This window comes from Cervus elaphus, chromosome 28, assembly GCF_910594005.1.
Source record: "Cervus elaphus chromosome 28, mCerEla1.1, whole genome shotgun sequence".
NCBI classification, from domain to species: Eukaryota; Metazoa; Chordata; class Mammalia; order Artiodactyla; family Cervidae; genus Cervus; species Cervus elaphus.
In genome coordinates, this window is record NC_057842.1 from 10504865 (window position 1) to 10530111 (window position 25247).

The 25247-nt window shown below is 41.3% G+C and overlaps 1 protein-coding gene and 1 pseudogene across 2 annotated transcripts in view; both read left to right on the forward strand.

The window, feature by feature from the left end:
* Positions 1-25247, forward strand: part of ADGRB3 (adhesion G protein-coupled receptor B3) — an 850102-nt gene that overhangs the window by 156106 nt on the left and 668749 nt on the right. The window lies entirely within an intron of this gene.
* LOC122685488 lies at positions 55-701 on the forward strand (annotated as a pseudogene).

The window sequence follows — 25247 nt, forward strand, 5'->3', positions numbered from 1 at the left end:
TCGCTACAGTGTGCTTTTTCCCTTCGGCATGTCGCTGGAGATCCGGGTGTTGCCATGGGCCGCCGCCCCGCCCGATGTTACCGGTATTGTAAGAACAAGTTGTACCCAAAGTCCCGCTTCTGCCGTGGTGTCCCTGTTGCTGAAATCCGCATCTTCGACTTGGGGCATAAGAAGGCCGAAGTGGATGAGTTCCCACTCTGTGGCCCAGGGTGTCAGATGAGCATCAGAAGCTCTCCTCTGAAGCCCTGGAGGCTGCCCCTATCTGTGCCAACAAGTACATGGCAAAAAGCGGTGGCAAAGATGGTTTTCACATCCGAGTGTGGCTCCACCCCTTCCACGTTACCCGCATCCGCAGAATGTTGTCTTGTGCTGAGCTCATAGACTCCAGACAAATATGCGCAGTGTCTTTGGAAAGCCCCAGGGCACAGCGGCCAGGGTCCACACTGGCCAAGTGACAACGCCCGTCTGCACCAAGCTGCAGGACAAAGGGCATGTGACCGAAGCCCTCCGTCAGGCCGAGTTCACGTTCCCGGGCTGCAAGGAGATCCACGTCTTCTGGGAGTTTACTCAGTTTAATGCCGAGGAATTTGAAAACATAGTGGCAGAAAAGCTGCTCATCCCGGTTGGCTGTGGGATCTAATATATCCCTAATTGTGGTCTTCTGGACAAATGGCGGGCCCTGCACTCATGCATCAGCGCTGTCCCCTCCTTCAACATGCTCACCAATAAATTCTATTTCCTGTCAAAAAAAAAAAAAAATATATATATATATATAAAAGAATAGCAAGGAGAGATGAGAAAGCCTTCCTCAGCGATCAATGCAAAGAAATAGAGGAAAACAATAGAATGGGAAAGACTAGAGATCTCCTCAGGGAAATTAGAGATACCAAGGGAATATTTTATGCAAAGATGGGTTCGATAAAGAACAGAAATGGTATGGACCTAAGAGAAGCAGAAGATATTAAGAAGAGGGAGCAAGAACACACAGAAGAACTGTACAAAAAAGATCTTCACGACCCAGATAATCACGATGGTGTGATCACTCACTTAGAGCCAGACATCCTGGAATGTGAAGTCAAGTGGGCTTTAGAAAGCATCACTACGAACAAAGCTAGTGGAAGTGATGGAATTCCAGTTGAGCTATTTCAAATCCTAAAAGATGATGCTGTGAAAGTGCTGCACTCAACATGCCAGCAAATTTGGAAAACTCAGCAGTGGCCACAGGACTGGAAAAGGTCAGTTTTCATTCCAATCCCAAAGAAAGGTAATCCCAAAGAATGCTCAAAGTACTGCACAATTGCACTCATCTTACATGCTAGTAAAGTAATGCTCAAAATTCTGCAAGCCAGGCTTCAGCAATATGTGAACTGTGAACTTCCAGATGTTCAAGCTGGTTTTAGAAAAGGCGAAAGAACCAGAAATCAAATTGCCAACATCCACTGGATCATCGAAAAAGCAAGAGAGTTCCAGAAAAACATCTATTTCTGCTTTATTGACTATACCAAAGCCTTCGACTGTGTGGATCACAATAAACTGGAAAATTCTGAAAGAGATGGGAATACCAGACCACTTGACCTGCCTCTTAAGAAACCTGTATGCAGGTCAGGAAGCAACAGTTAGAACTGGATGTGGACCAACAGACAGGTTCCAAATAGGAAAAGGGGTATGTCAAGGCTGTATATTGTCACCCTGCTTATTTAACTTATATGCAGAGTACATCATGAGAAACGCTGGCTGGAAGAAGCACAAGCTGGAATCAAGATTGCTGGGAGAAATATCAATAACCTCAGATATGCAGATGACACCACCCTTAGGGCAGAAAGTGAAGAGGAACAAAAGAGCCTCTTGATGAAAGTGAAAGAGGAGAGTGAAAAAGTTGACTTAAAGCTTAACATTCAGAAAACTAAGATCATGGCATCTGGTCCCATCACTTCTTGGGAAATAGATGGGGAAACAGTGGAAGCAGTATCAGACTTTATTTTTTGGGGCTCCAAAATCACTGAGGATGGTGACTGCAGCCGTGAAGTTATAAGACGCTTACTCCTTTGAAGGAAAGTTATGACCAACCTAGATAGCATATTAAAAAGCAGAGACATTACTTTGCCAACAAAGGTCCGTCTAGTCAAGGCTATGGTTTTTCCAGTGGTCATGTATGGATGTGAGAGTTGGACTATAAAGAAAGCTGAGCGCTGAAGAATTGATGCTTTTGAACTGTGGTGTTGGAGAAGACTCTTGAGAGTCCCTTGGACTGCAAGGAGAATCAACCAGGCCATCCTAAAGGAGATCAGTCCTGGGTGCTCATTTGAAGGACTGATGTTAAAGCAGAAACTCCAATACTTTGGCCACATCATGCAAAGAGCTGACTCATTTGAAAAGACCCTGATGCTGGGAGGGATTGGGGGCAGGAGGAGAAGGGGATGACAGAAGATGAGATGGCTGGATGGCATCACCAACTTGATGGACATGAGTTTGAGTAGACTCCAGGAGCTGGTGATGGACAGGGAGGCCTGGCATGCTGTCCAGGGCCACCCCATTCATGGGGTCAGAAAGAGTCGGACACGACTGAGTGACTGCACTGAACTGAACTGATATATCTAAGGTGTGCCTGTATAGAAGAATGAGTAAAAATTTATCAAATAGACAAGAAAAGACAGACATTCCAAAAAGGCTTTCTTTATTGTGATATTTGCTTTATTGTGGTGGTCAAGAACTGAGCCTGCACTGAATCTCTAATGTATGCCTTTATTTCAGTTTATTTCTTAGTTACTGTGTGTAAATCTCCTTTATCTTAGAGAAGAAGAAGAAGAAAGATCTGTATTCACTGTCAAAACTTAAAAAGCATTTATTCAAATAAAACATCTACAAAGCACAAATGTCAATTTTTTGTTCCCATTCTGATTGCAAGCCTTTGTTTGTAAAAAATATTCACTTGACATATGGCATAATTAAACTTATAAAAGACATTTCAATCTACATTAAGTACTCTAACATAGAGGTTCATAATACATTTGAAATATATTGATATGAATTTTGATCTGGTATAATCTCAGTTTATTGTTTTTGAAAGTATTGAATATTCAAAATTAAGTTCTAAATTTTATGAAAACAAATATCACAGTGTTTTTTTCTTACCGTGTTTAGGAAATGAAGTTCTGATAACAATATTTGAAATAGATTTTATTAAAGAAATTTAGAAGTATAGCTATCCATCAGGTAAGAAGTAATTTCTAAACTGTATGCATTCTCAGTCTGGTTGGGGGAAGCTGAGAATTCACCCTTGAGAAAATGCCTTAAATTTTTAATGACTTCCTATTGAAATTAACTGAAGCTCATTCATTAAAAATATGGCATGGCATTTCTTTGTGCATTCAGCAGTTTGAATTACTCTGGCTGTCTTCATTGTGAACAGACAACTACTGTCTTTATCATCCTACTAGAATGGGAAAAAGAAATCTGCATATTTTGTTTTCTGCTGTTTTATACACAAACCTCAGTAATTGGATTCTGAGACTTCATTCTCATTTTTATCCCAGGGCTCTTATTGATTCTTTGGCCAGTAAGACAGGCACTCTGGAAGGAATACATTAAGGGAACAGCAGCACTCACTGTCTGATAAGTGGTTGCCAGAATCACTGATATTTTAACTTTGGTGATGCATGTCTCTGTCTCAGTTCTAAGGTTGGGAGCGTGTAGACCCTCTTCTAATCACTCTATGCGTTATCTCTTGCCTTTTTGCCTCTCATTAGCGTCTGCAATCTAGAATGTGTGCCAGGAAAACAAAAAGAGGAACTAAAATGTTGATAGAACAATTGGAAACTTTATATATTTTGCTTGATTCAAAATTGCTAACGCCACAGCCACCAGCAATCTAGATGGAATAAGTAATTTTTTTCTCTCTAAGAGAACCTGTTACTCAGATGGGCTGTTTGTAAATACAGGGAAGACTCATGTTTTGCTCTTCCTGTTACTCAGACTTGCCCTCCTTGTTTTTCAAAAAGAATTTTGTTTTGGTCATTATTCATCTTAGTTTCTCAGAATTAGTGAGTGTGTATTTGAAGACTATTATAATGAAAATTCAGAAGACGTTGGTTTATTTCTATGATATTGAACACATCAAATTTATGTAAATGGCTCAGAATTTTAAAAAATATGCATTTTAAAAAAATGGCTCAGAAATTTCTCCTCTATAAAATAAATAAATTCAAGTTTGCAAAATGCCATAATAACCTTGTGTAGATTATAATTCAAATAGTTTAGATTAGGGTTGAAGATGTTGAAAGAAATATGTATAATATGAAAGTATTAATTTTACCATTAGATTAAGTGAGGCAATGAAGTTGATAGGCTGAATTCTAAGAATCTAGTCACATAGAATGCCAAGCAGCTTTTTTAAAAAAAGGTCCTCAAAGGGAGCAGCTATTAATTCATTTTCTGGTTGGTGAATATATGATATATATGAATATGAGTATTTCATTAAAATTATTTTGAATTACAAATAATCCCGTCTTCATAAAATTGTAAAACATCTTTAGAAAAGGAGTGAAATTTATTCACACCATTTTGAAACTATAATGTAACATTATTCTTTGGGTCTCATTTTATTATAACTAGAAATGTACTTACCAAATTTCACCAATTTGTTAGTTGCTAATAAGAAAAACCTGAGTTCAGAGAAGTTGAGATGAGACGTAGGCCTAGTGCTGGAGCCGACATGCTGTGACCCCTGAGGGCGGGTGTGGGGTGGGGGCCTTGTGGGGAGATGGGTGTTTCCTGGAGGCAGAGACGCCCAGCTTCATATCCTTGACTCATTGCTTTTACACAGGGGACTTCATTCAGCAAACATTTTTGTACGAATTCCTTGTTAGGCACTGAAAAGCTAATTGCTCCTGTTGGAGGCCATCTTACCATTGCTCTGCATTTAGAGAGGTGACCGGTGCGGTGCGGCTGGAACAGCACATTGCTTTCTCTTAGTCCACGGATGCCGAGTGAATGTTCTTTTACATTGATCAAGTGAAGAACACGGCCATGAGTAGATTGTAATGAATTATCTTAAGCATTTAACTTATACTTTTGCTATGTAAACTTTTAATTAGTGAACTGTTCCAGTTTCCACATGTCAGATTTTGGTGACTTCAAAAACAGAATTTTTTTTGGAGCATGGAAAAATATTTTTCCTTAAGGGATTGTAAAGTGAGCAGTCATAAAAATCAAATAACCAAGGTCTGTGTATGATTTGATTGAATTCACCATTTATTGAACATCTATAATGTGCTAAGACCATGCTGAGTATTGAAGGATATAAATAAGACATGTGCCTATGCGCAAATGTAGATTACATTCTAAACATTTATTTAAATCATTGGAATTAAAGATTTAAATAAATGATTCATTTAAAAAGATTTAACTCAAAAATGGTCTGTATAAAGGTCCATATAATCAAAGCTATGGTTCTTCCAGTGGTCATGTGTAGATGTAAAGAAGGCTGAGTATTGAAGAATCAATACTTTTGAACTGTGGCGTTGCAGAAGACTCTTGAGAGTCCCTTGGACTGCAAGGAGATCCAACCAGTCCATCCTAAAGGAAATCAACCCTGAATATGCCTTGGAAGGACTGATGCTGAAGATGAAGCTCCAGTACTTTGGCCACCTAATGCAAAGAGCCGACTCATTGGAAAAGATCCTGATGCTGGGGAAGATAGAAGGTAGGAGGAGAAAGGGATGACAGAGAATGAGATGGTTGGATGGCATCACTGATTCAACGGACATGAGTTTTAGCAAGCTCTGGGAGATGGTGAAGGACAGGGAAGCCTGGCGTGCTGCAGCCCATGAGGTTGCAAAGAGTGGGACACAACTGAGCGACTGAACAACAACTCAAAAAATAAAGAGATTGGTCATATATTTAAAGGGATTTAAATACAGCAGCTATTGTATTTTAATGCCTCATGTGATAATAGCCATGTGCATCCATTCATCCAGAAAGTGTTGAGTACCTACACTGAGTCCGAGTTCTGAGACTACAACAATGAATGAAACACAGCCCCTGTGCTCAGGGAACTTACATTCTAACAAGGAGAGACAGATAAGGAGCGAGGAAACAGATGATTCGTATCATGTGGTTTCCAGTGCCATGAAGAGGAATTTAACAGCAAAAGGAGATGGAGATGGTGTGCTCTTGGTGTGCTTCGCTAGATAACATATGTAGGGGAGGGATCTCCAATCCCCTCAGCATCTGACTGGCAGGCGAGGGGAAGGTTGAAGCACAGAAAAAAATAAATGGAACTTGAAAGAGAAGAGGTTGTTTCACAGGCACCGTGGGTCAGACTGCATGGGATCCTGAGCGCTTGTGAGTGGAGTGTGGCCTTCCGAGGGCCTGGAAAGTCTCTAACAGCTCTGCTTGGGCTCACTTCTGTTTATAAGCAGAGGGTTCCTGTGAGGAGAGCTGTACCAAGAAATGGAAAGTGTTCCGCTTCGCTTTGTGGGAGAAATTAGAGTTGTGAAAGCCCACTGAGGTGGGTCAGTTAGGAGGGTGTAGTGACTCCCCGGGCATTTTAGTAGTAAGGCCGTCATAGAGAGGGCTGAAACTGAAAGTCTGGCAGCTGGATGTGTCCACGGGGGCACCGGAAGTGCTTCTGAGGTTTTGAACCTGAACACAGGAAGGGCTTGTGAAGCTATCAAGGGACTTTTGGGAAGTGGACACCGGAGCAGGTTTTTGGAAACGTGGCTGATCATTTTCAATGCAGACTCCAGGTAATGATAAGGCTCTTAATTTGAGGTACGCAGGAATCTCATGCAATTATGGGCAATTATGCAATTTCTTATTTTTTAAGAAAGTGTGGAATTCAGGATGCAAATTTGGAATTGAAGATGCTCAGCATAAAAAGAAATAGCTGGGACATGTGATTAAAAAAACAGAACAAACGCGCCAGTAATGAATTACCATACAAGTAATCAATTCTGAGAGAAGTTATTCTGTCAGTTACTCTAATGGGAAAAGTCAAGACATTTAAAATATTAGAATAAAACTAAGGCAGCTCAGGATAATGTAGGCAAAGATAACCCTATATTAGTTATTAATTGTAATTACAGGCAAGACATAAGTAGCTATTCGTAGCTTATTAAAATTTGCATAAATTGTCTCATTCTTTCCACAGTAGCAAGTTGTGGGTTCAGTATGACTTCTCATTTAACAGAGAAGGAAATTGAGGTTTGAAGAAATGGACCAATTTTCCCAAAGTTTCCCAGTTCGTATGTGCCAGAGTTAAGACTTGTGCTCACACAGTTGATGTCATCCTAAACACTCCCAACTTCCTGAATTAGGACATATCAGCTAAACCAATACTGACCTGTACAGTTCACAAACCTTGATAGAAGCCAGTATTAGTGCATAGTGAGGTAGCTTCTTTCACTGGTGTGTTCATTCATTCAACAACATTTGTTGAATATCCATGCATTGGGCAGTGTACTAACTCTGGAGTTTTGAAAGCGTGTAAGATAGAAATTAATCCTTTTCTGGTCTGCTTGGTGTTCAGTGAGATGTTCAGAGGAGTAAACAGGCAGTTATAAGGACTGTGTGGTCAGTTGTTTCCTCGAAAGTCCATGGTGCTTGTGAGAACTCATGAATAACCTGGAGCCCAGATTCAGAGGGTCAGGGAAGATTTCTCATGGAAGGCAATGTTGTTATAGAGCCAAACTTGGGTCCACTCTCCCATGCACAATAAAGCCAGTCTACTGATACTGGGCTGTAGTGAAGAAAGCGTGGCATTTATTGCAGGCACCCAGCAAGGAGAACAGACAGCTAGTGCTCCAAACACCTGGATTCCCATCTGGGCTTCCAGGAAGCGTTTTAAAGGCCAGGTGAGGGAAGGGGTCACAGGATATATATGATCCGCTCATGCCCAGTTGATGGTTGGTTGATGGTGAGGTAACAGAGTGGGGTCACAGGGGTTAACATCATCAGTCCTCAGGCTCTAAAAGGTACGGGGGCTACACGCTCATGGTCAAGAAATTAAGTTCTTCTGTTTGGTGGGGGTCTTCACATTTGTAAAACTACTCAGAAGTGTGCACCAGACACTTTATCTGTTTACTTGATAGAGAAGCTAAAGCAGGAGTTATGGGAGAGGAGTCTGTCCTGGGAAGGCTCTGTGGGGTCCTGCTGGGTTAGACAGTATCTAACCAGTGTCTTGGACAGCTAAGACCAGAAGTGTGATGTGAGAGTTTGGTTTATTAAAGAAGCAGCAAGACATAAAGATGGGAAGCCTAAGAGGGCTTAGGAACCTAAAGGGTTGGATGGTGAGCTGTCCACATGTGAACTCAAAGAGATATGAAGGGAAGACAAAGTGGCGCCTTGACACCTAAACGACAGGTAAGTTTGTAAAACTGTATGTGATGGATTCTCTCTAAAGAGAACTGAATGATGTCTAATACATTTCAGGTTTTTGTTTAAGTCTGTGAAGCCTATTTTTAAATTTTAACTTTTCTAGAAAATGACCTTGTATGAAATAAGGTATTCCTGAATACGTGAGGTGTCCCTGTGACACCTTGTATTATCATCTGCTGAGTCATAGGTCGTAAAAGAGGAACAGAAGAAGGGTGAGGAACAGGATGAGATTGGATTCAGAATTCTAATAATCTGTCTCTGTGTATTTTAATGCCTTTTTTAGGCAGACCAGTGTTGAATCTTCTGCTTTTCTTGTGGGGTGTGGGGCGGGGGGGCGGGCGGTGCTGTAAAATCACTGAAGTTTTGATTGAACTTCCTTGGTGTCAGTATTCTCAGGATCCCTTCCGGCAATAGGTGAATTTAGCTGTAACAACCTCAGATGGAATTAATTTCCCCCAATTTTGTGGTTATTTTGTAGCAGGTTTTCGGATGCTTTTAATTGCAGGAAAAGGATTATGGAGACAGGACATGCAGTGGAATGTGGCCTTTTTATGTTTATTGCTATTTTCTTTTCCAATGATTATTCTGTTCAGAAAAAGGTCACGCTTCTAGGACACATTTGTTTCTCAGAAATGTTTCTGAAGATGTGAAATACAATAGGCATCCTGGGAATGTATCCCAATTGGCTCCCCAAATATGTTGTTTTGAAACATTTTTCACCCAAGTGAAAGTTACGACAGCAACATTTTATCAACAAGTGTATTTATCATAGCAGTAAACACATTTCTAGCCGAAACCTGTTCAGGATTCAACAAATATATTCCAGCCCCTAAGCAAAATCCTGCTCTATAAATATACCCTCATCTTGTAAGGTTTTGGGAAGAGGAATTCTGGAAAGGAGCACATTTTTTATTTTTTTTTTGTAGGCAAGAGACATTTCAGTTTTTTAAGAGTAATTGGGCAGGAGACAGGGAGGTCTAGGGGATGGGAAAGAAAGGCTCATGACTAACACGGCCTTGCCTGTAAAGCGGGAATAAGAACCTTTCTTATGAGGATTAAATGAGATAAATCCCACAAACCCTTATCCATGCCTCTCACAAGCTAATTGCTCGGGGGGAAGAAAAAATGTTTTGTGTGTTTGTTTTTTTGCCTGCCTTCATCCATTTAAGCTCCAGTCTGCATTTTCTAGTGGCTCCTGACATGGGATGGGGAAGGGAGTGAGCGAAGAGCAATAGGAGCAGAAAAGAGTGAGGACGGGGCGGGGCGTTCGTGCCTCTCTGCATGTGTGTGACCTGAGGGGACGCTACCCCGCTCCAGGGGCACCGTGAGGCCGACCCTGCACCTCACAGGCCGTTACGGCCCGGCCGCCGCAGGCCCCTGGAGACGGCCACGGGTGTGCGGGCCGACCGTGCCTGCTTTCAGGAAGCAGCGGCGAGGGTAAGGCCGCGCCCGCGGTCCTCTGCGCACGTGTCCTCCGGACGGCGGCAGGAAGCCCCTAAATCTCATCCTCATCCTCGGGCCCGAGATTCAACTTAATGTGTATGAAGCACTCAGATCAGTTGCTGCCATGAAGTGGGAACCGTTTCAAATGAAATAACAGTCACTGATCAAGGCTTCTCCCTGATGTCATACATGACGGCAAAGATAGCAAGGCTCCTTTCTGCGCGTCTCCTTGCTTTTTATCCACCCTGGTCACAGATGTCTCTCCTTGAGACACCGCTAATTATGACCTCAACTTGGGGAGCTTCCTCTTCTGTTAACCTCAGTTCCTTTTGAACTGAGGCACCCTGGCTGCCAAAATAAATTTTTTTCTTTTTTTCTTTCTTTTCCTTAAAAGGAACATCTAGCTGATTTATTATAAAAACATTTTATTCATATAGCATTTATTTAATAATAGATTTAGTCTAGCTTTTTTTTTTTTTGGGGGGGGGGTGATAGATAAGAATTTGGGAATCAGGGTGGGCTTTTGCTGTGTCTCTCCAGCATGGCCGAGTCCCTTACATGCTTATTTAGTACATGGCGAACACAGGTTCAGTTAGGATCCAGATGTTGGGCCAAACACAGACTCTCTGTTACCTTGATAGCTTCTGCTTGTCACATTCCCCCCACTTATTGGCCATTTCACTGCTAATAGTCCTTCAATTTTAATTGGATACAAAAAATAAGGAGGTGAGGGACTAACAATTGCCACTTTATTCCTGGCCATAAAACCTAATAAGAACCTTAGTGCAAAAAGTCCTGGTACAAACAAAAAATGCTTTGCAAAATTAAGTCAGTGCTGCTCTTCTTAACCCGCTACTACAAATAACTGAGAAGGGGTTACATGTAATGATTTTTGAAAGTAGGCTATAGTTTCACCTGCCTGGAGTGGCTGACAAATAGATGACAGATGGGAACGCAGGGCATGGATGGAGTGGTTGACCTTTCTGGCTTCGTTTAAACCCTTGATTCCAGAATTTGAATGCATAGATTCACATGCATTTATTCAGAAATATGTGCACCCAGACTACTTTCTTCTAAATGCAGACTCCCACTCTTAAACATTGGAGAGAGAAAGAAGCCTGTTAACTGACATTTGCAATTTCAGGATGGCACCGTGTGGGAGAAGGAACTGCCAATCATTTCTGCCAACATCACTCTGGAGGGGAGTCTAAAGGAAGCTAGCTTGGTCCAATTAAAATAAGCAGTTATGAGTAATGGAAAGTAAACAAATCTAAGGAAAATGATACTGCCGATTATAATGGCGCCTTACAATGAAAGGCTGGAGTCTGTTGGGTATCGCCTTTGTTTCTAAAGCTATTCATCTACTTTGATTTTATTGAAGATTTTTATAGGAAATAATCAAAAAGAAATCATTAAGCTTCATTTCATGACTAAGTAAAACTCACAGTAGTGGAAAAATTAAAAGCTCTCTACAGAGCCTTAATTAGGTCAGTTTTCTACAGGGCCTTTGGGTTAGGAAAAATATATAAGATGTTACATTGTGACCCATTTAGCTACTTGATTATAGATAATCTTTCAAAATAGCCTCGCAGACCTACATTTTCTTTTGTTAAGACTGAAGCTTTAGTATGTGAAATTTGCTTTTGTGATATGATGTAATTCAATTGTCATAAATGTAGGCTTTGATAAGCTCCATTTTTATGCCTTTCTGTATGTGCAGGGCAACTTGAACCATGTGCTGTAATGGTGCACAGAAGTGTGTGTTGTCCTCAAAAACATACTGGTAGAGTACTTTTCCCATTGCTCATAGACTTTGTGTTAAATTAATTAGCTTTAATTCACTTGTGCAATGATGCAAATAACAAGTATCTGTAGAAATTAACATTTTGGTTGTTAATAACCTAAACAGAGAAATATGCCTGACTCTCTGAGAGAAATATAAAAATACTTCTTTTTCCAAACAATTTTCCTTCTCTAAATATGTCTACACTTGGATCCTACAAGATAAATATATATTAGGAAACAAAAGTACAAACTCATATTACCTACCACTGATAAACAGAATAAATAAGTAATCCATGATAAGAGGCATAAGATCAAGGGAAAAGTGTCTCTGGACATGTGAAAAATGGTGGCAAATGGCTACAAAAAAGAAACACAAGCTTCTTTCATACTGGAAAGCTGCTGGTGGGACCAAAAGAAATAGGGAACAATTAAATAATCTCTTCAGGAAGTAAGAAAATGACTAAAGATAAGCATAATATGTTAACATCGATCCACAGAAAAGATTTTGAACCATCTGTCACAGGGGTTTACAGCTGACTTCAAGCTAAGAGTAGATGAAGATCCAGAAGATTCATGCACAGAAATGGATAACAGTTTGCTTCAAAAATACCCAATTGGAAGCTGAGGCTAAACATTACTTTAGCTGGTATCCACAGCATCTTGAAGAATGCTATCTTGATAAACAGGGTAATGCCAGACCATCCGGATCCAGTCAGCTTAGCACGTCGTGAAAGCAATGCACCCAGAGAGCCTGTTGGGTCCAGTGCCACATTCAGTTTCTGCAGGTAAAAGGCTGCAAGCGTGAGCCTGCCCATTCTTATCTGCGGAGCTGGCCCTTTAGCCCGTCATGGACATCACATCAGGCATTCTGAAGTAGATGCTATTTCATTAGCATCACTTACTGCCAGAGAGTGACACGGTCTTGGAGCAGAGCCAGGCTACTGGCACAAGAGATGTGTTAGATTCTGGACTGGATTTCCCAGGAATGGATGAGAACTGTCTTGTCTGGTCCTTGGTAAAGGTTGCTGTGAGAGACAGATGGAAAGGTTTCATACTCCCGTGTGGCTGGGTAAAACTAGATTTTTAAAGAATCCCTTTATCACCACAGAAAGACAATTCCTTGCTGCTTGCTCATATGTGTGCCGGCGTTCTAACATAGCACTATGCAATATGTCGTCATAACACTTTCCAAATGAAAAAGTTGAAGCAGTTTGTAGCTATGAAGCAGAGGTATATTTAGGATACTAACCAAATCCAGATAGTGACTGTAACCGCATACTTGAACATAGTCTATGTTTTGTGGGTTTTGTTTTCAACCCTGTGTCACGTACCAAAAGTTTAGGTTAGTCATCAAAATATTTTTAATTTGGGGAATTCACATGGTTTGCTTTTGTATTTTTACCGAACAATTGTGATGAGTTTGTACAAAACACCTACACTTTGTTTTGTACTGAACCAACGTGTATACTTGTTGGTATTTCCCATCACAGAAAATACCAGAATTGCATACTTCTGTATCCAAAATACGATCACCCCCCACCCCCTTTTCCCTGATGCGGGACTGCCATCTGGTGGAACACAGAAGGCACTTCTGGTTTGGACTTCGTCAAAACTGTGTGACCATGATTACTCAGGTTTCCAAAGAAAGAAAGAGAAGTCGCTCACGACCCCATGGACTGTAGCCCACCAGGCTCCTCCGCCCATGGGATTTTCCAGGCAAGAATACTGGAGCGGGTTGCCATTTCCTTCTCCAGGGGATCTTCCCGACCCAGGGATCAAACCTTGATCTCCTGCATTGTAGGCAGACGCTTTACCGTCTGAACCACCAGGGAAGTCCTAAGGGCTGGCATAAAAAATGGGAGGCTTCCAATGTAGATGAGCCTGCAGTGAAGCAAGGAGACAGTGGTACAGATGAGAGCAGCTGAAACTACCTCTGAGGGCTTCAGTGGTTAGGGTGGGGAGCTGGGGACAGGTGAGAAAAGATCACATGCTCAATTTTACTGTCAAGACTTTTAACTTTTTTTCTATATTGATCCACACACAGTGCATGTGTATACACATTACATCTGTGTTTGTGTGTTAGACAAGGCAAAGGCAATCCCAGTGGAAACAAAGTGCGTTTAAAGCTAGACAGAGCAAAGCTACCTCCCCCCTTTCCCCTCCCACAAACATGCACCCCTCCCCAAGGCCCACTGCCTGGAATCCCCACGCTGGCCATGTGATGCTGCCTGAGCAGTAGGGGGTCTCTGAAGCCATGGTGGGTTCCCTTCTTGATGTGCATCCCGTTGACTCTTAGGGATAATGCGGACATTGCACAAGAATTGACTGGCACCCGGTGGAGGGCCGGGGCAGGAGTCCTCGCCAGCACGTGGCACACCTGATCTCCCACTAAAATCAGGATCGCTCATCAGAGGGGAGAAAGCGGAGGCAGGGCCCCGGCACTTCGGAATAACCGGTCTACCTCTGACTGCCTAGTTTTCAGGAAGCAAAAGGCATCTTGCGTGCCAAGCACTGTACCAAATACACCTGAGCTAATCACAGATGTTAAACATAGAGTACTTGAGGTAAGAAAGTTCCCAGCAGACGGCAGCAACGATGCTGGATGTGGTGAACCCTCTGCAGCTCTGCATCTGAGGAAGGGGATGAGAGGGAAACTGCTGGCTTCTCACTCTCCCTGCTTCTTGCCCAAGCTGTGCTGTGTGGGAAAGTAACAATTTGGAAGGAGATAAAGCCCCAGGACAGACACTTTCATATCCTGTAGAGCAGTTTTCCTGACGAGTATGTTTGTTTCTTTGAAAGTAATGTCTCTGAGGTTGAAGGATTTCATTGTACAAAGAAAAGGATGCTGTAGGTTTTTCATCTGGAGGAAAGTCAGGATGGTTGTAAGAAATCACATAACCGTGTTCCCCATCAGAGCCGGGCTCTAAGCATCCTTCCGAGAGACTGTGGGCATCTCTGGATCCAGGGTGGACCCTCCCTAAGAGACTGTCCCCAAACATCCTCATGGTTGAGAATGGAGTGGTGCTATTTGTCCAGATGTTTTCTTTTCCTAGTCCTCAAACAAACCTTCCATATGAACCAAGAGGTAAATATCACTGGGAAATGGTCAGAACCTCACATTTGACTGACAGTTTCGTGGTCTGTCTGACATTTTGAGAAGTGAGTTAGGGTATTTGGCAACTAGTTGTCCTTGGTTGTTCCTGGGGGAAGTGAGTAAACTTCAAACACAGGAGTTTAAATTACTTGAACCCCATGACCAACTGAAGGATGGTTCATTAAAGAAGGTAGGACGTCTCCCGAATGATAAAAGACCTAAGAAGGAAAATGTGACAAAGTACCATGCTTAATGACTTGATGGTATGTGTTTGTGGAGTGATTCAAAAAACGCCTAAGTACCTCTGTTGTGTAGCAGAGTAAGAACTGTATTTCTAATTTCATCCAGAATCCCTTTAAGGCTGCAAATTTTGCACTTCAAATTTTAATGGATTTTTTTCTTGTGTGATACATTCCCCTTGGCATACAAAGAACCTTAAAAAAATTATTTTGAATTAAATAGTTTTAGTTTTGGAAGAAGCTTTAAAAATAGTACAGAGTTCCAAGCTCCTTTAGTGATGACATCTTATAGAATCAGAATATATTACCAAAACAAGGACAGTGACATTAGTACACTACCATTAACTACAGACTTCATTTAAATTTCATAAGTATGCAGTTTAAAAAACATTATTTAGCATGTCTTAATGATTGTTTTTTAAATTATTTTATTGTGTTTCAGATAGCTGCTTAAACTAATACACCTTAGTTCAGAACTCAAAACTTTGCTTGAAAACTGGACTTCCTAAGCAAATCTTTCCTATCTGCATTTATGTTTTGCCTTTGTTTTTGTGTTGTTCTCAAATAAGCAGATACTGTAATCTGACATTGCTTGAATTCTTGTGGAGTTTAATGAGATTGCTCATCTGCAAAATTAAGACTTGGAGCAAATCTCTAAGGTGGCGGTCTTCCAAATAATTCCTTGTCTTCCGCAAAACCATGATTGTCACTGTTCCTATCAGTGTCTTCTGACTTATGAGCTCATAGGAGTCCTGCTATGCCAAATGCAGTTATCTCTTGGACTTCGTCCTCCCCTTTATTCAACTGTGCAAATTACAAGCATGATGTCATTGGAAGCCATCAGTATCATTTGGAACACTGCCGCTGTAGATCAGTGAAGCTAAGCTTGTCCTTTGCAACTGAAAATATTAAGAGCAAAATGTTACATTTGTGCAACGATTGATAGTTTCAAAATACTGTCCTGGGCAGCATTTTCCTGGATCCCACACAAGGACCTTGTGAAATAGGCTGAGTAAATGTTTTATTATTTCCACTTAAGCTTTGTGGGCCCCTGAGACTAAATATCAGATCCATTCAGGGGAAAAAAAAAAAAAAAACTGGGTTCAGCCAGGAAGAAATATTTGCGCCAGATAAATCAATAGAGGAAATTTAATATGGAGCATTTAAAATAGGATGGCTAAAATTAGATGGAAAAGCAACAAGAACAAGGAGGGGAAAGTGAAGCAAACAGGTTGGCAAGCACCAGACACTGTCTGCCTTCCCTGCAGGGGTAAAAAGCCGAGATGGGAGGACTGGTCCCAGGAACCAGAGGCACTTTGTTGAACCGGTGCCTCCCGCCAGCCAGGATTGCTGCTGCGCTCAGTCGTTCCATTGTGTCCGAATCTTTGTGGATCCCATGGACTGTAGCCCGCTAGGCTCCTCTGTTCATGGGATTTTACAGGCAAGAATGCTGGAGTAGATTGCCATCTCCTACCCCAGGGAATCTTCCCGACCCAAGGATGGAACCCGGATCTCCCTCCACTAGCAGGTGGATTCTTTCCCACTGCACCACCCAGGAAGCTCAAGCTTAGTCAAAGCCTAAAGGCTGGTGAGGAAGGGAAATGGAGTTTCACACCCACAGGGGTTCTAAGTGGAAGAAAGTAAGTGTGGGGAGCTGATCTCAGAGCAAATGGGCCAAATAGAGTTGGGCAGGTGTACTCATTTGTAAACAGAAATACCATGTGTTGGCATGTTGCTCAGCGTGAAGGTCAGCAGTGAAGCGCACGTTCTCTCTGCAGGGAAGAAATGGTTCTGTTTTGTAAGGGAGGGGGCATCGTACAAAGAGTGACCATCCTTATTCCTGCTGCCCACTCATATTTACCACCCAGTTAAATCCACTGAGCAGCACTTACGTGCCAGGAATGATCATAAACTGCTGAAATGCAGTTCCTCGTTTAACCCTTTGAGTTGTTCCCATTTTACTGATGACGAGACTGAGGCTTTCAGAGGTCAGATGCATTACTGAGGGTCGCAACGCTGCATAGCTGAGATTCTGACCCAGACCTTCTGAACCTAAAATCCATGCTCCTTGCCATACGCTACATTGCCTCCTTAAGTATGATAAAGTCAATTTCTAGGATTTTGTCTATGTTCAAGGTATACGGTAGGTGCCAAAGAATAAGTGACCAGTTTGTCCCAGGGGGCAGGGGAGACTTCAGAGGAGGCAGTGAACTCAAGTTGAGCTTGGAGGGTTTCTCCAGGGGTACCAAGAGGCAGGGGCAGTCAGAGGCAGGGAGGGATGTCAGCCCCTGGCCCACTTTGCTTCAGATCTCCCCTGCCTGCGGTTAGGCGGCTGTGATGACATGTTCGTGTAATACTTAGTCATTGTTCTGGCCCTGGGTGAATGTCGGAGGAAATCCTGGAAAGACAGACTTGAGCCTAAGTGTTACTCTAGTCAAGTAGAAATGCCACCAGCTTCATCTGGCCACTGACCGATCTTTCCTCTCAATCATTGGAAATAGATGTTCTTGATAAGATCTTGGTGATATTTGAATAGGCTTCTGCTAAGTGCTTGGTTGGGCTCTTTATTAACTTTGTTCAAAATTGAATTATCCCTCATTATTCTGTTATAATTATGCCATGTATTTATTTAAAGAAATTAGATTTCCATATAATTCCTCCAATTTTTCTGGGTATTGATTTCCTTTTATATCCACATACACATTTATTACTTCTCAGTAATGGACTTTGTGATGGATTTAATTTTTTTTTCCTTTGGCAATCGTCTACATCTCAGAAATGTCACTTGTCAAGGATATCAATTTCTTCAGCAAATAGAAAGCTATTGAATACTTTTATATGAGCTTTAAACTTAGCTTCACCTGGTTTCCATTATGTTGCAAGGTGCTTTAGAGGTAGAAATGCATTTTTGGCCTACTCACTACCACATGAGAAAAATGGTTTTCCTAGCTTCTTTGATTTACTTCCTTGTAGGCACTCATTTGAGTTATACATTATCTGTGTTATAATGTAGGCAGCTTCATATCAGCAAAGCAGAGAGAATTCTTCGTATTGAAATAATGAATGTTCTTTTCTTGTTTTTTTTTTTTCTTCACAGAGTTTAATCATGTCCATTTTATTTATTTGAATGTCAAAGTTCTCTAGATATTAATAGCTGCCACATACTGTGATTGAGGTTGTTTGGGTGAGTAGAGAAGGGAAGTAGCTGGATTTAATTATGGTCAATAACCACAGTTGGGAGGGATGCAAGACATTCTGATTCTCTTATACCTTCCTCAGCACTATTTATTTAGTGAAATAGTTCAGTATTAATGAGCTTATATTGGAATTGACTTGGCTCAGACATTAAAGAATCTGCCTGCAATGCCAGGAACCTGGTTTCGATTCCTTGTTCAGGAAGATCCCCTAGAGAAGGGAATGGCTACCCAACCAGTCTTCATGCCTGGAGAATTCCATGGACAGAGGAGCCTACAGTCCATGGAGTTGCAAAGAGTGGGACATGTCTGAGCAGCTAACTCTTTCCCTTTTCATGCCTGATGAAAGGAAAAAAACATGGACCCTTAAAGGACAACTTAATCTCTGCTATGTAAGTTTCCTTGGTAATAGCTTCATCTAATGTTCAATAGGCTTTACTGCAAGGAAAGGGTTAAAATTGTCAGTATCATGATTCTAAAATGAACTTTCATTTCTGTCTTTTCCACACTGTATTCATATGCATATATATTCACGGAGTGATTCATGGCTGTGCAGGTGACAATTAGAAAGTGTTGATTTAAAAAGTAAAAAATCTGTGTGTACAAATTATAAATATATGCAATATGAGTATGATGAATATGTACAATATAAAATACAAAGAAAGCTAGTTGATGCTTTTTATTCCGTTGTTTGCTGTTGTTTCTTTAGAAATTGACTATTTCGGAGAATTTAATTTTCTACTGGGAAGACTGAATGCCATGTAGTATAGACAAATAATCTGAGTTAGAAGAAGAGCTTGCTGACTATAAATGAGGAAACTGTGCCTCGTTTTCCACATAAGCAAGACTGTGATCACATTTATCACCTAAAATGTATTATTTTGAAGGTAAATACATTTTTTATATATTTAAAAAATGTGAGACTTTGATGAACAAAGTATTCAAGCTACATTTTGGATTTTTTTTTTTAATAGTTTCAGTTCCGTTCACTTTAGTCACTCAGTCATGTCCGACTATTTGTGACCCCATGGACTGCAGCACGCCAGGCCTCCCTGTCCAGCACCAACTCCCGGAGCTTACTCAAACTCATGTCCATTGAGTCGGTGACGCCATCCAACCATCTCATCCTCTGTCGTCCCCTTCTCCTCCTGCCTTCAATCTTTCCCAGCATCAGGGTCTTTTCAAATGAGTCAGCTCTTCGCATCAGGTGGCCAAAGGACTGGAGTTTCAGCTTCATCATCAGTCCTTCCAAAGAACACCCAGGACTGATCTTCTTTAGGATGGACTGGTCGGATCTCCTTACAGTCCAAGGGACTCTCAAGAGTCGTCTCCAACACCACACTTCAAAAGCATCAATTCTCTGGCGCTCAGCTTTCTTTATAGTCCAACTCTCACATCCATACATGACCACTGGAAAAACCATAGCCTTGACTAGACGGACCTTTGTTGGCAGTGTAATGTCTCTGCTTTTTAATATGCTATCTAGGTTGGTCATAACTTTTCTCCCAAGGTGTAAGTGTCTTTTAATTTCACAGCTGCAATCACCATCTGCAGTGATCTTGGAGCCCCCAAAAATAAAGTCAGTCACTGTTTCCACTGTTTCCCCATCTATTTGCCATGAAGTCATGGGACCGGATGCCATGGTCTTTGTTTTCTGAATGTTGAGCTTTAAGCCAACTTTTTCACTCTCCTCTTTCACTTTCATCAAGAGGCTCTTTAGATCTTCTTCACTTTCTGCCATAAGAGTGGTATCATCTGCATATCTGAGGTTATTGATATTTCTCCTGGCAATTTTGATTCCAGCTTGTGCTTCATCCGGCCCAGCGTTTCTCATGATGTACTCTACATATAAATTAAATAATAAGGGTGACAGTATACAACCTTGACGTACTCCTTTTCCTATTTGGAATCTGTCCATTGCTCCATGTCCAGTTCTAACTGTTGCTTCCTGACCTGCATACAGGTTTCTAAAGAGGCAGGTCAGGTGGTCTGGTATTCCCATCTCTTTTAAGAATTTTCCACAATTTATTGTGATCCACACAGTCAAAGGCTTTGGCATAGTCAATAAAGCAGAAATAGATGTTTTTCTGGAACTCTCTTGCTTTTTCGATGATCCAACGAATGTTGGAATTTGACATCTGGTTCCTCTGCCTTTTCTAAAACCAGCTTGAACATCTAGAAGTTCACAGTTCACGTATTGTTGGAGACTGGCTTGGAGAATTTTGAGCATTACTTTACTAGCGTGTGAGATGAGTGCAATTGTGTGGTAGTTTGAGCATTCTTTGGGATTGCCTATCTTTGGGATTGGAATGAAAACTGACCTTTTCCAGTACTGTGGCCACTGCTGAGTTTTCCAAATTTGCTGGCATATTGAGTGCAGCACTTTACAGCATTATCTTTTAGGATTTGAAATAGCTCAACTGGAATTCCATCACCTCCACTAGCTTTGTTCATAGTGATGCTTCCTAAGGCCCACTTGACTTCACATTCCACGATGTCTGGCTCTAGGTGAGTGATCACTCCATCATGATTATCTGGGTCGTGAATATCTTTTTTGTATAGTTCTTCTGTGTATTCTTGCCCCCTCTTCTTAATATCTTCATCTTCTGTTAGGTCCTTACCATTTTTGTCCTATATTGTGCCCATCTTTGCATGAAATGTTTCCTTGATATCTAATTTTCTTGAAGAGATCTCTAGTCTTTCCCATTCTCTTGTTTTCCTCCATTTCTTTGCACTGATCACTGAGGAAGGCTTTCTTAATTCTCCTTGCTATTCTTTGGAACTCTGCATTCAAATGTGTATATCTTTCCTTTTCTCCTTTGCTTTTCGCTTCTCTTCTTTTCACAGATATTTATAACGCCTCCTCAGACAGCCATTTTGCTTTTTTGCACTTCTTTTTCTTGGGTTTAAACCAGGTCAATTAGAAGTTACTTAAATGTGACAATATAAGCCAAGGGTATTAAAGTAATGTTTGTCAGCAAATCCAAGCTATAGTTTGGAAAGCCAGAAAGAAAAGTTCTAGGAATGAAATCAGAGTCCAAAGTCTGAAAAGTCAACGAAAAAGGACTGGAAAAGTGGTCCACTGGAGCAGGGCCAGTATAACCTCTAGCTTGGCCAGAGATAGAACCTGTGTTATGAAAGAATTTGGTCTCTAGATCCATCAGGTCCCTACAAATACTGTCGTACAGAGTGAAGGAAACCAGAAAGAGAAAAGCAAATGTTGTATATTAATGTGTATATGTGAAATCTAGAAAAATGGCATAGGTGACCCCATTCACAAAGCAGAAATAGAGACCATGCATATGGACACCAAAGAGGGAAGGGGGTGGCGTAAGCTGGGGGAGTGGGGCTGACACGTGTACACTGCTCGATATAAAATAGAAAACTCTAAGGACCTGCTGTAGAGCGCGCGGGAAGCACTCAGTGCTCTCTGGTGACTTAGATGGGAAGAAAATCTGAATAAAGAAGGCATATATGTACACGTATAAATGATTCACTTTACAGTAGAAGCTAGCACAGCCTTGGCTCAGACAGTAAAGCACTCCAATTTTAAGAGAAGAGAGAATTTGGTAGAAAGATGAACATTGGTTTCCTACTTTACTACCTCTAGACTCTAGAGTCTTGAGTAGAAGTGTTATATGTAGTATTCTGGAGTTTGAGTAAACATTAGTTTACTAAAAAAACTTTTAAGGTAGGCATATTTGTGAGAACCGGTGACTTTGTTCCATACTCTATAATAATACCTTGGCTATTGGTGTTTTGTTTTTTTTTAATTAACTAATTTATTTTAATTGGAGGCTAATTACTTTACAGTATTGTGGTCGTTTTTGCCATACATTGACATGAATCCACCATGGGTGTACATGTGTCCCCCATCCTGAATCCCCCTCACACCTCCCTCCCCATCCCATCCCTCTGGGTCATCCCAGTGCACCAGCCCCGAGTGCCCTGTCTCATGCGTCGAACCTGGACTAGCGATCTGTTTCACATATGATAATTTACATATTTCAATGCTACTTTCTCAAATCATCCCACCCTCACCCTCTCCCACAGAGTCCAAAAGACTGTTCTATACATCTGTGTCTCTTTTGCTGTCTCGCATGTAGGGTCATTGTTACCATCTTTCTAAATTCCATATATGTGTGTTAATATAATATATTGGTGTTTTTCTTTCTGACTTACTTCACTGTATATAATAGGCTCCAGTTTCATCCACCTCATTAGAACTGACTCAAATGTATTCTTTTTAATGACTGAGTACTATTCCATTGTGTATACGTACCACAACTTTCTTATCCATCCATCTGCCAGTGGATATCTAGGTTGCTTCCATGTCCTGGCTATTATAAACAGTGTTGCAATGAACATTGGGGTGCACGTGTCTCTTTCAGTTCTGGTTTCCTCAGTGTGTATGCCCAGCAGTGGGATTGCTGGGTCATATGGCAGTTCTATTTCCAGTTTTTTAAGGAATCTCCACACTGTTCTCCATAGTGGCTTAACCAGTTTGCATTCCCACCAACAGTGTAAGAGGGTTCCCTTTTCTCCACACCCTCTCTAGCATTTATTGCTTGTAGACTTTCTGACAGCAGCCATTCTGACCAGTGTGGGATGGTACCTCATTGTGGTTTTGATTTGCATTTCTCTGATCATGAGTGATGTTGAGCATCTTTTCATGTGCTTGTTAGCCATCTGTGTGTCCTCTTTGGAGAAATGTGCTAATTGACTGTGAATCTGTCTATCCCCTTCTCCTCCTCTCTTCCCAAGAGAAGGGAGTGGACTTTAGCTTTCCTCATGGTCCTTACAGTGGCCAGTGTTGCCCCTGTCCTGGGAGCTAGGATGCCCGGGCTTGCTGCAGGGCCCTCGTTGCTAAGTTACAGTAAATGCCTGGTCTCTCTTTAGTGGTAATGGAACCAGAGTAACCCTTGGTTTTCTTTCTCTGTGAGCTGCACAGTGACGCTGTCCATAGTTCTGATACCCAGGGTGGGCGCTGTCCACCCTCCCATCTGAATTCTCCCATGTCTGTATGTGTGATGTCCTGGTGGCTTCATTTGTTCTGCACAATCAACGTTTCCTGTCACCGTTTAAACCCCCTCAGCAGAAGCAGTTTACTGTAAACCTGTCTCACGTTGAGCAGAAACAATGACACTTACATTCTGATGACACATATTCTATCAACAATAAACAGCTCTTCCCTGTGCCCCAACCCTTCCCCTTTGTGATAGCTGAGATGTATCCCAGGTGAAGCATCTCTGCTCCCTGTTGGGCTGTATGCCTCCTTGTTATTTGGGAGCTAAGTGGGCCACGTGAAGCTGCAAGACCGGGATGGGGGAAGAAGGAAGCGATGCCATCATGTAATCCGTGATGGGGCCCCGTTGGCTCTTACCCTGGCTGATGGCTGCAGTCCTGCTCCAGGTACACTTTTCCCTGCCTTATTAAGAAGAGTACTTATCACCCGGACAGAGTGCTCACATTCAGAGAGCTGAGCAAAGGCCTGGGCTCCCGCTTCCTGACAAGATCACTACCCACAGGCCGAGGAGACCCAGGAAAGAAACCCTCGGCCAATGTAGTCATTTACCTCCAGGGAATGTATTTATTCCTGGTCATTTTAGATAGTCACTGCTTCTTTTACTTTATTTTTCCACCTCATTTTTCATGATCAAGCATTTGAAATTATTTCTGGTAAATTTTTCCATAGAAAAAAATTGGCTTTGTGATTCAATTCAGTTTGGGATCCTTGATAAACCTAAAAGAAGATCTTATGGGCACACAGCTGTGATAGGACAGAGGGAGACGGTAGGAGCCTGCCTAGTGGATCTTCTAAGCTCTTACTGCCCCTGCCGGCATCCCAGCCCTATAGAAGGTTAGGGTTTTGATCTTTAAAATTTGCTACCTGTTATTATAATTCTAGCAATACATTCAGTGTTTTGCCAAGTAAAATTCATCTGTATCTTTTATATTCTCTGTGTGTGTGTCTATTTTTATGTACTACAATTGACCCCTGAACATCATGGGTTTGGACTACATGGGTCCACTTATAAGTGGATTTTTTTTTAATAGCAAAACAACAGTGCTACACAGGGTTGATTGAGTGCTGGGATGTGTAACCGTGGATATGGAGGAACCACGTATATGGAGGGCTGACTATATTTATACTCAGATTTTTGGCTGCATGAAAGATGAGCATCACTAACTCCCGTGTTGTTCAAGGGTCAACTGTATTTACAACCATAGGTTGTTCCTTTATCTCCATAGTCCAGTATGAATTGCTCTCTTAGCTCTATGCATGAGTTTATTCTTAGGACAGTCATAATTTTCTTCAAGGTTATACTCTGTCCTTTAAAATTTAATTGGCTACAAATATCACCCTTTTACCAACCAGTTTGTATTAGTTACAATCTCATTCATCATTGAAAACAATGTTTCATATTTTAAATCTGGAAACTGTTTGAATTTAGTGTGTTATTTACTATCTTTGCATCCAGGGCAGAGTGAATTTTTCCACTGCTGCTTTCTCAAGATGCATGTAAACCTGTGTCATTGGGACTCTGTTAAAAATCACTTGTGCAGTATGGGAATTGTATGTGAGAAGCAGTATTTCAGCTCAAATATCCTGTTTTTTACTTTATACAATATAACCAATCCAACATTGGAGGTCCTCCATGGTAAAAATTGCTTATGTATATTAGCAGATTTTATGTATCATTTAAATTTGGAAATGATTCAAAGCTCTAGCCAGAGCAAATAGGTAAATCAAAGTATAATCCCTTAAGGGAGAGCTGTGTGACATTAACTCATGTTTTGATACTAGGTGTGTATTTATAGTAACATATAAACATAGATCAATGAAAAATAAGAATTATGAAAGCTGTAGAGTCATTTTGAAATGCAAGCATTTATGTTTTACTTTTCTGCAGAATGAGATGCTACCTGGGAAAGAAATTGATGCTATGGTAATAGCTCCAGCATATTGAGCTCAGACCACATACCAGTTTATATGCTCATCTATTTAATATTCACAACAACCCTATAAAGCAAGTAGTGTTGTTATTCCCACTTTACATATGAGGTGAGCCCTAAAGAAATTAAGTAGTTCACCCAAGATATGGCAGTTAGCAC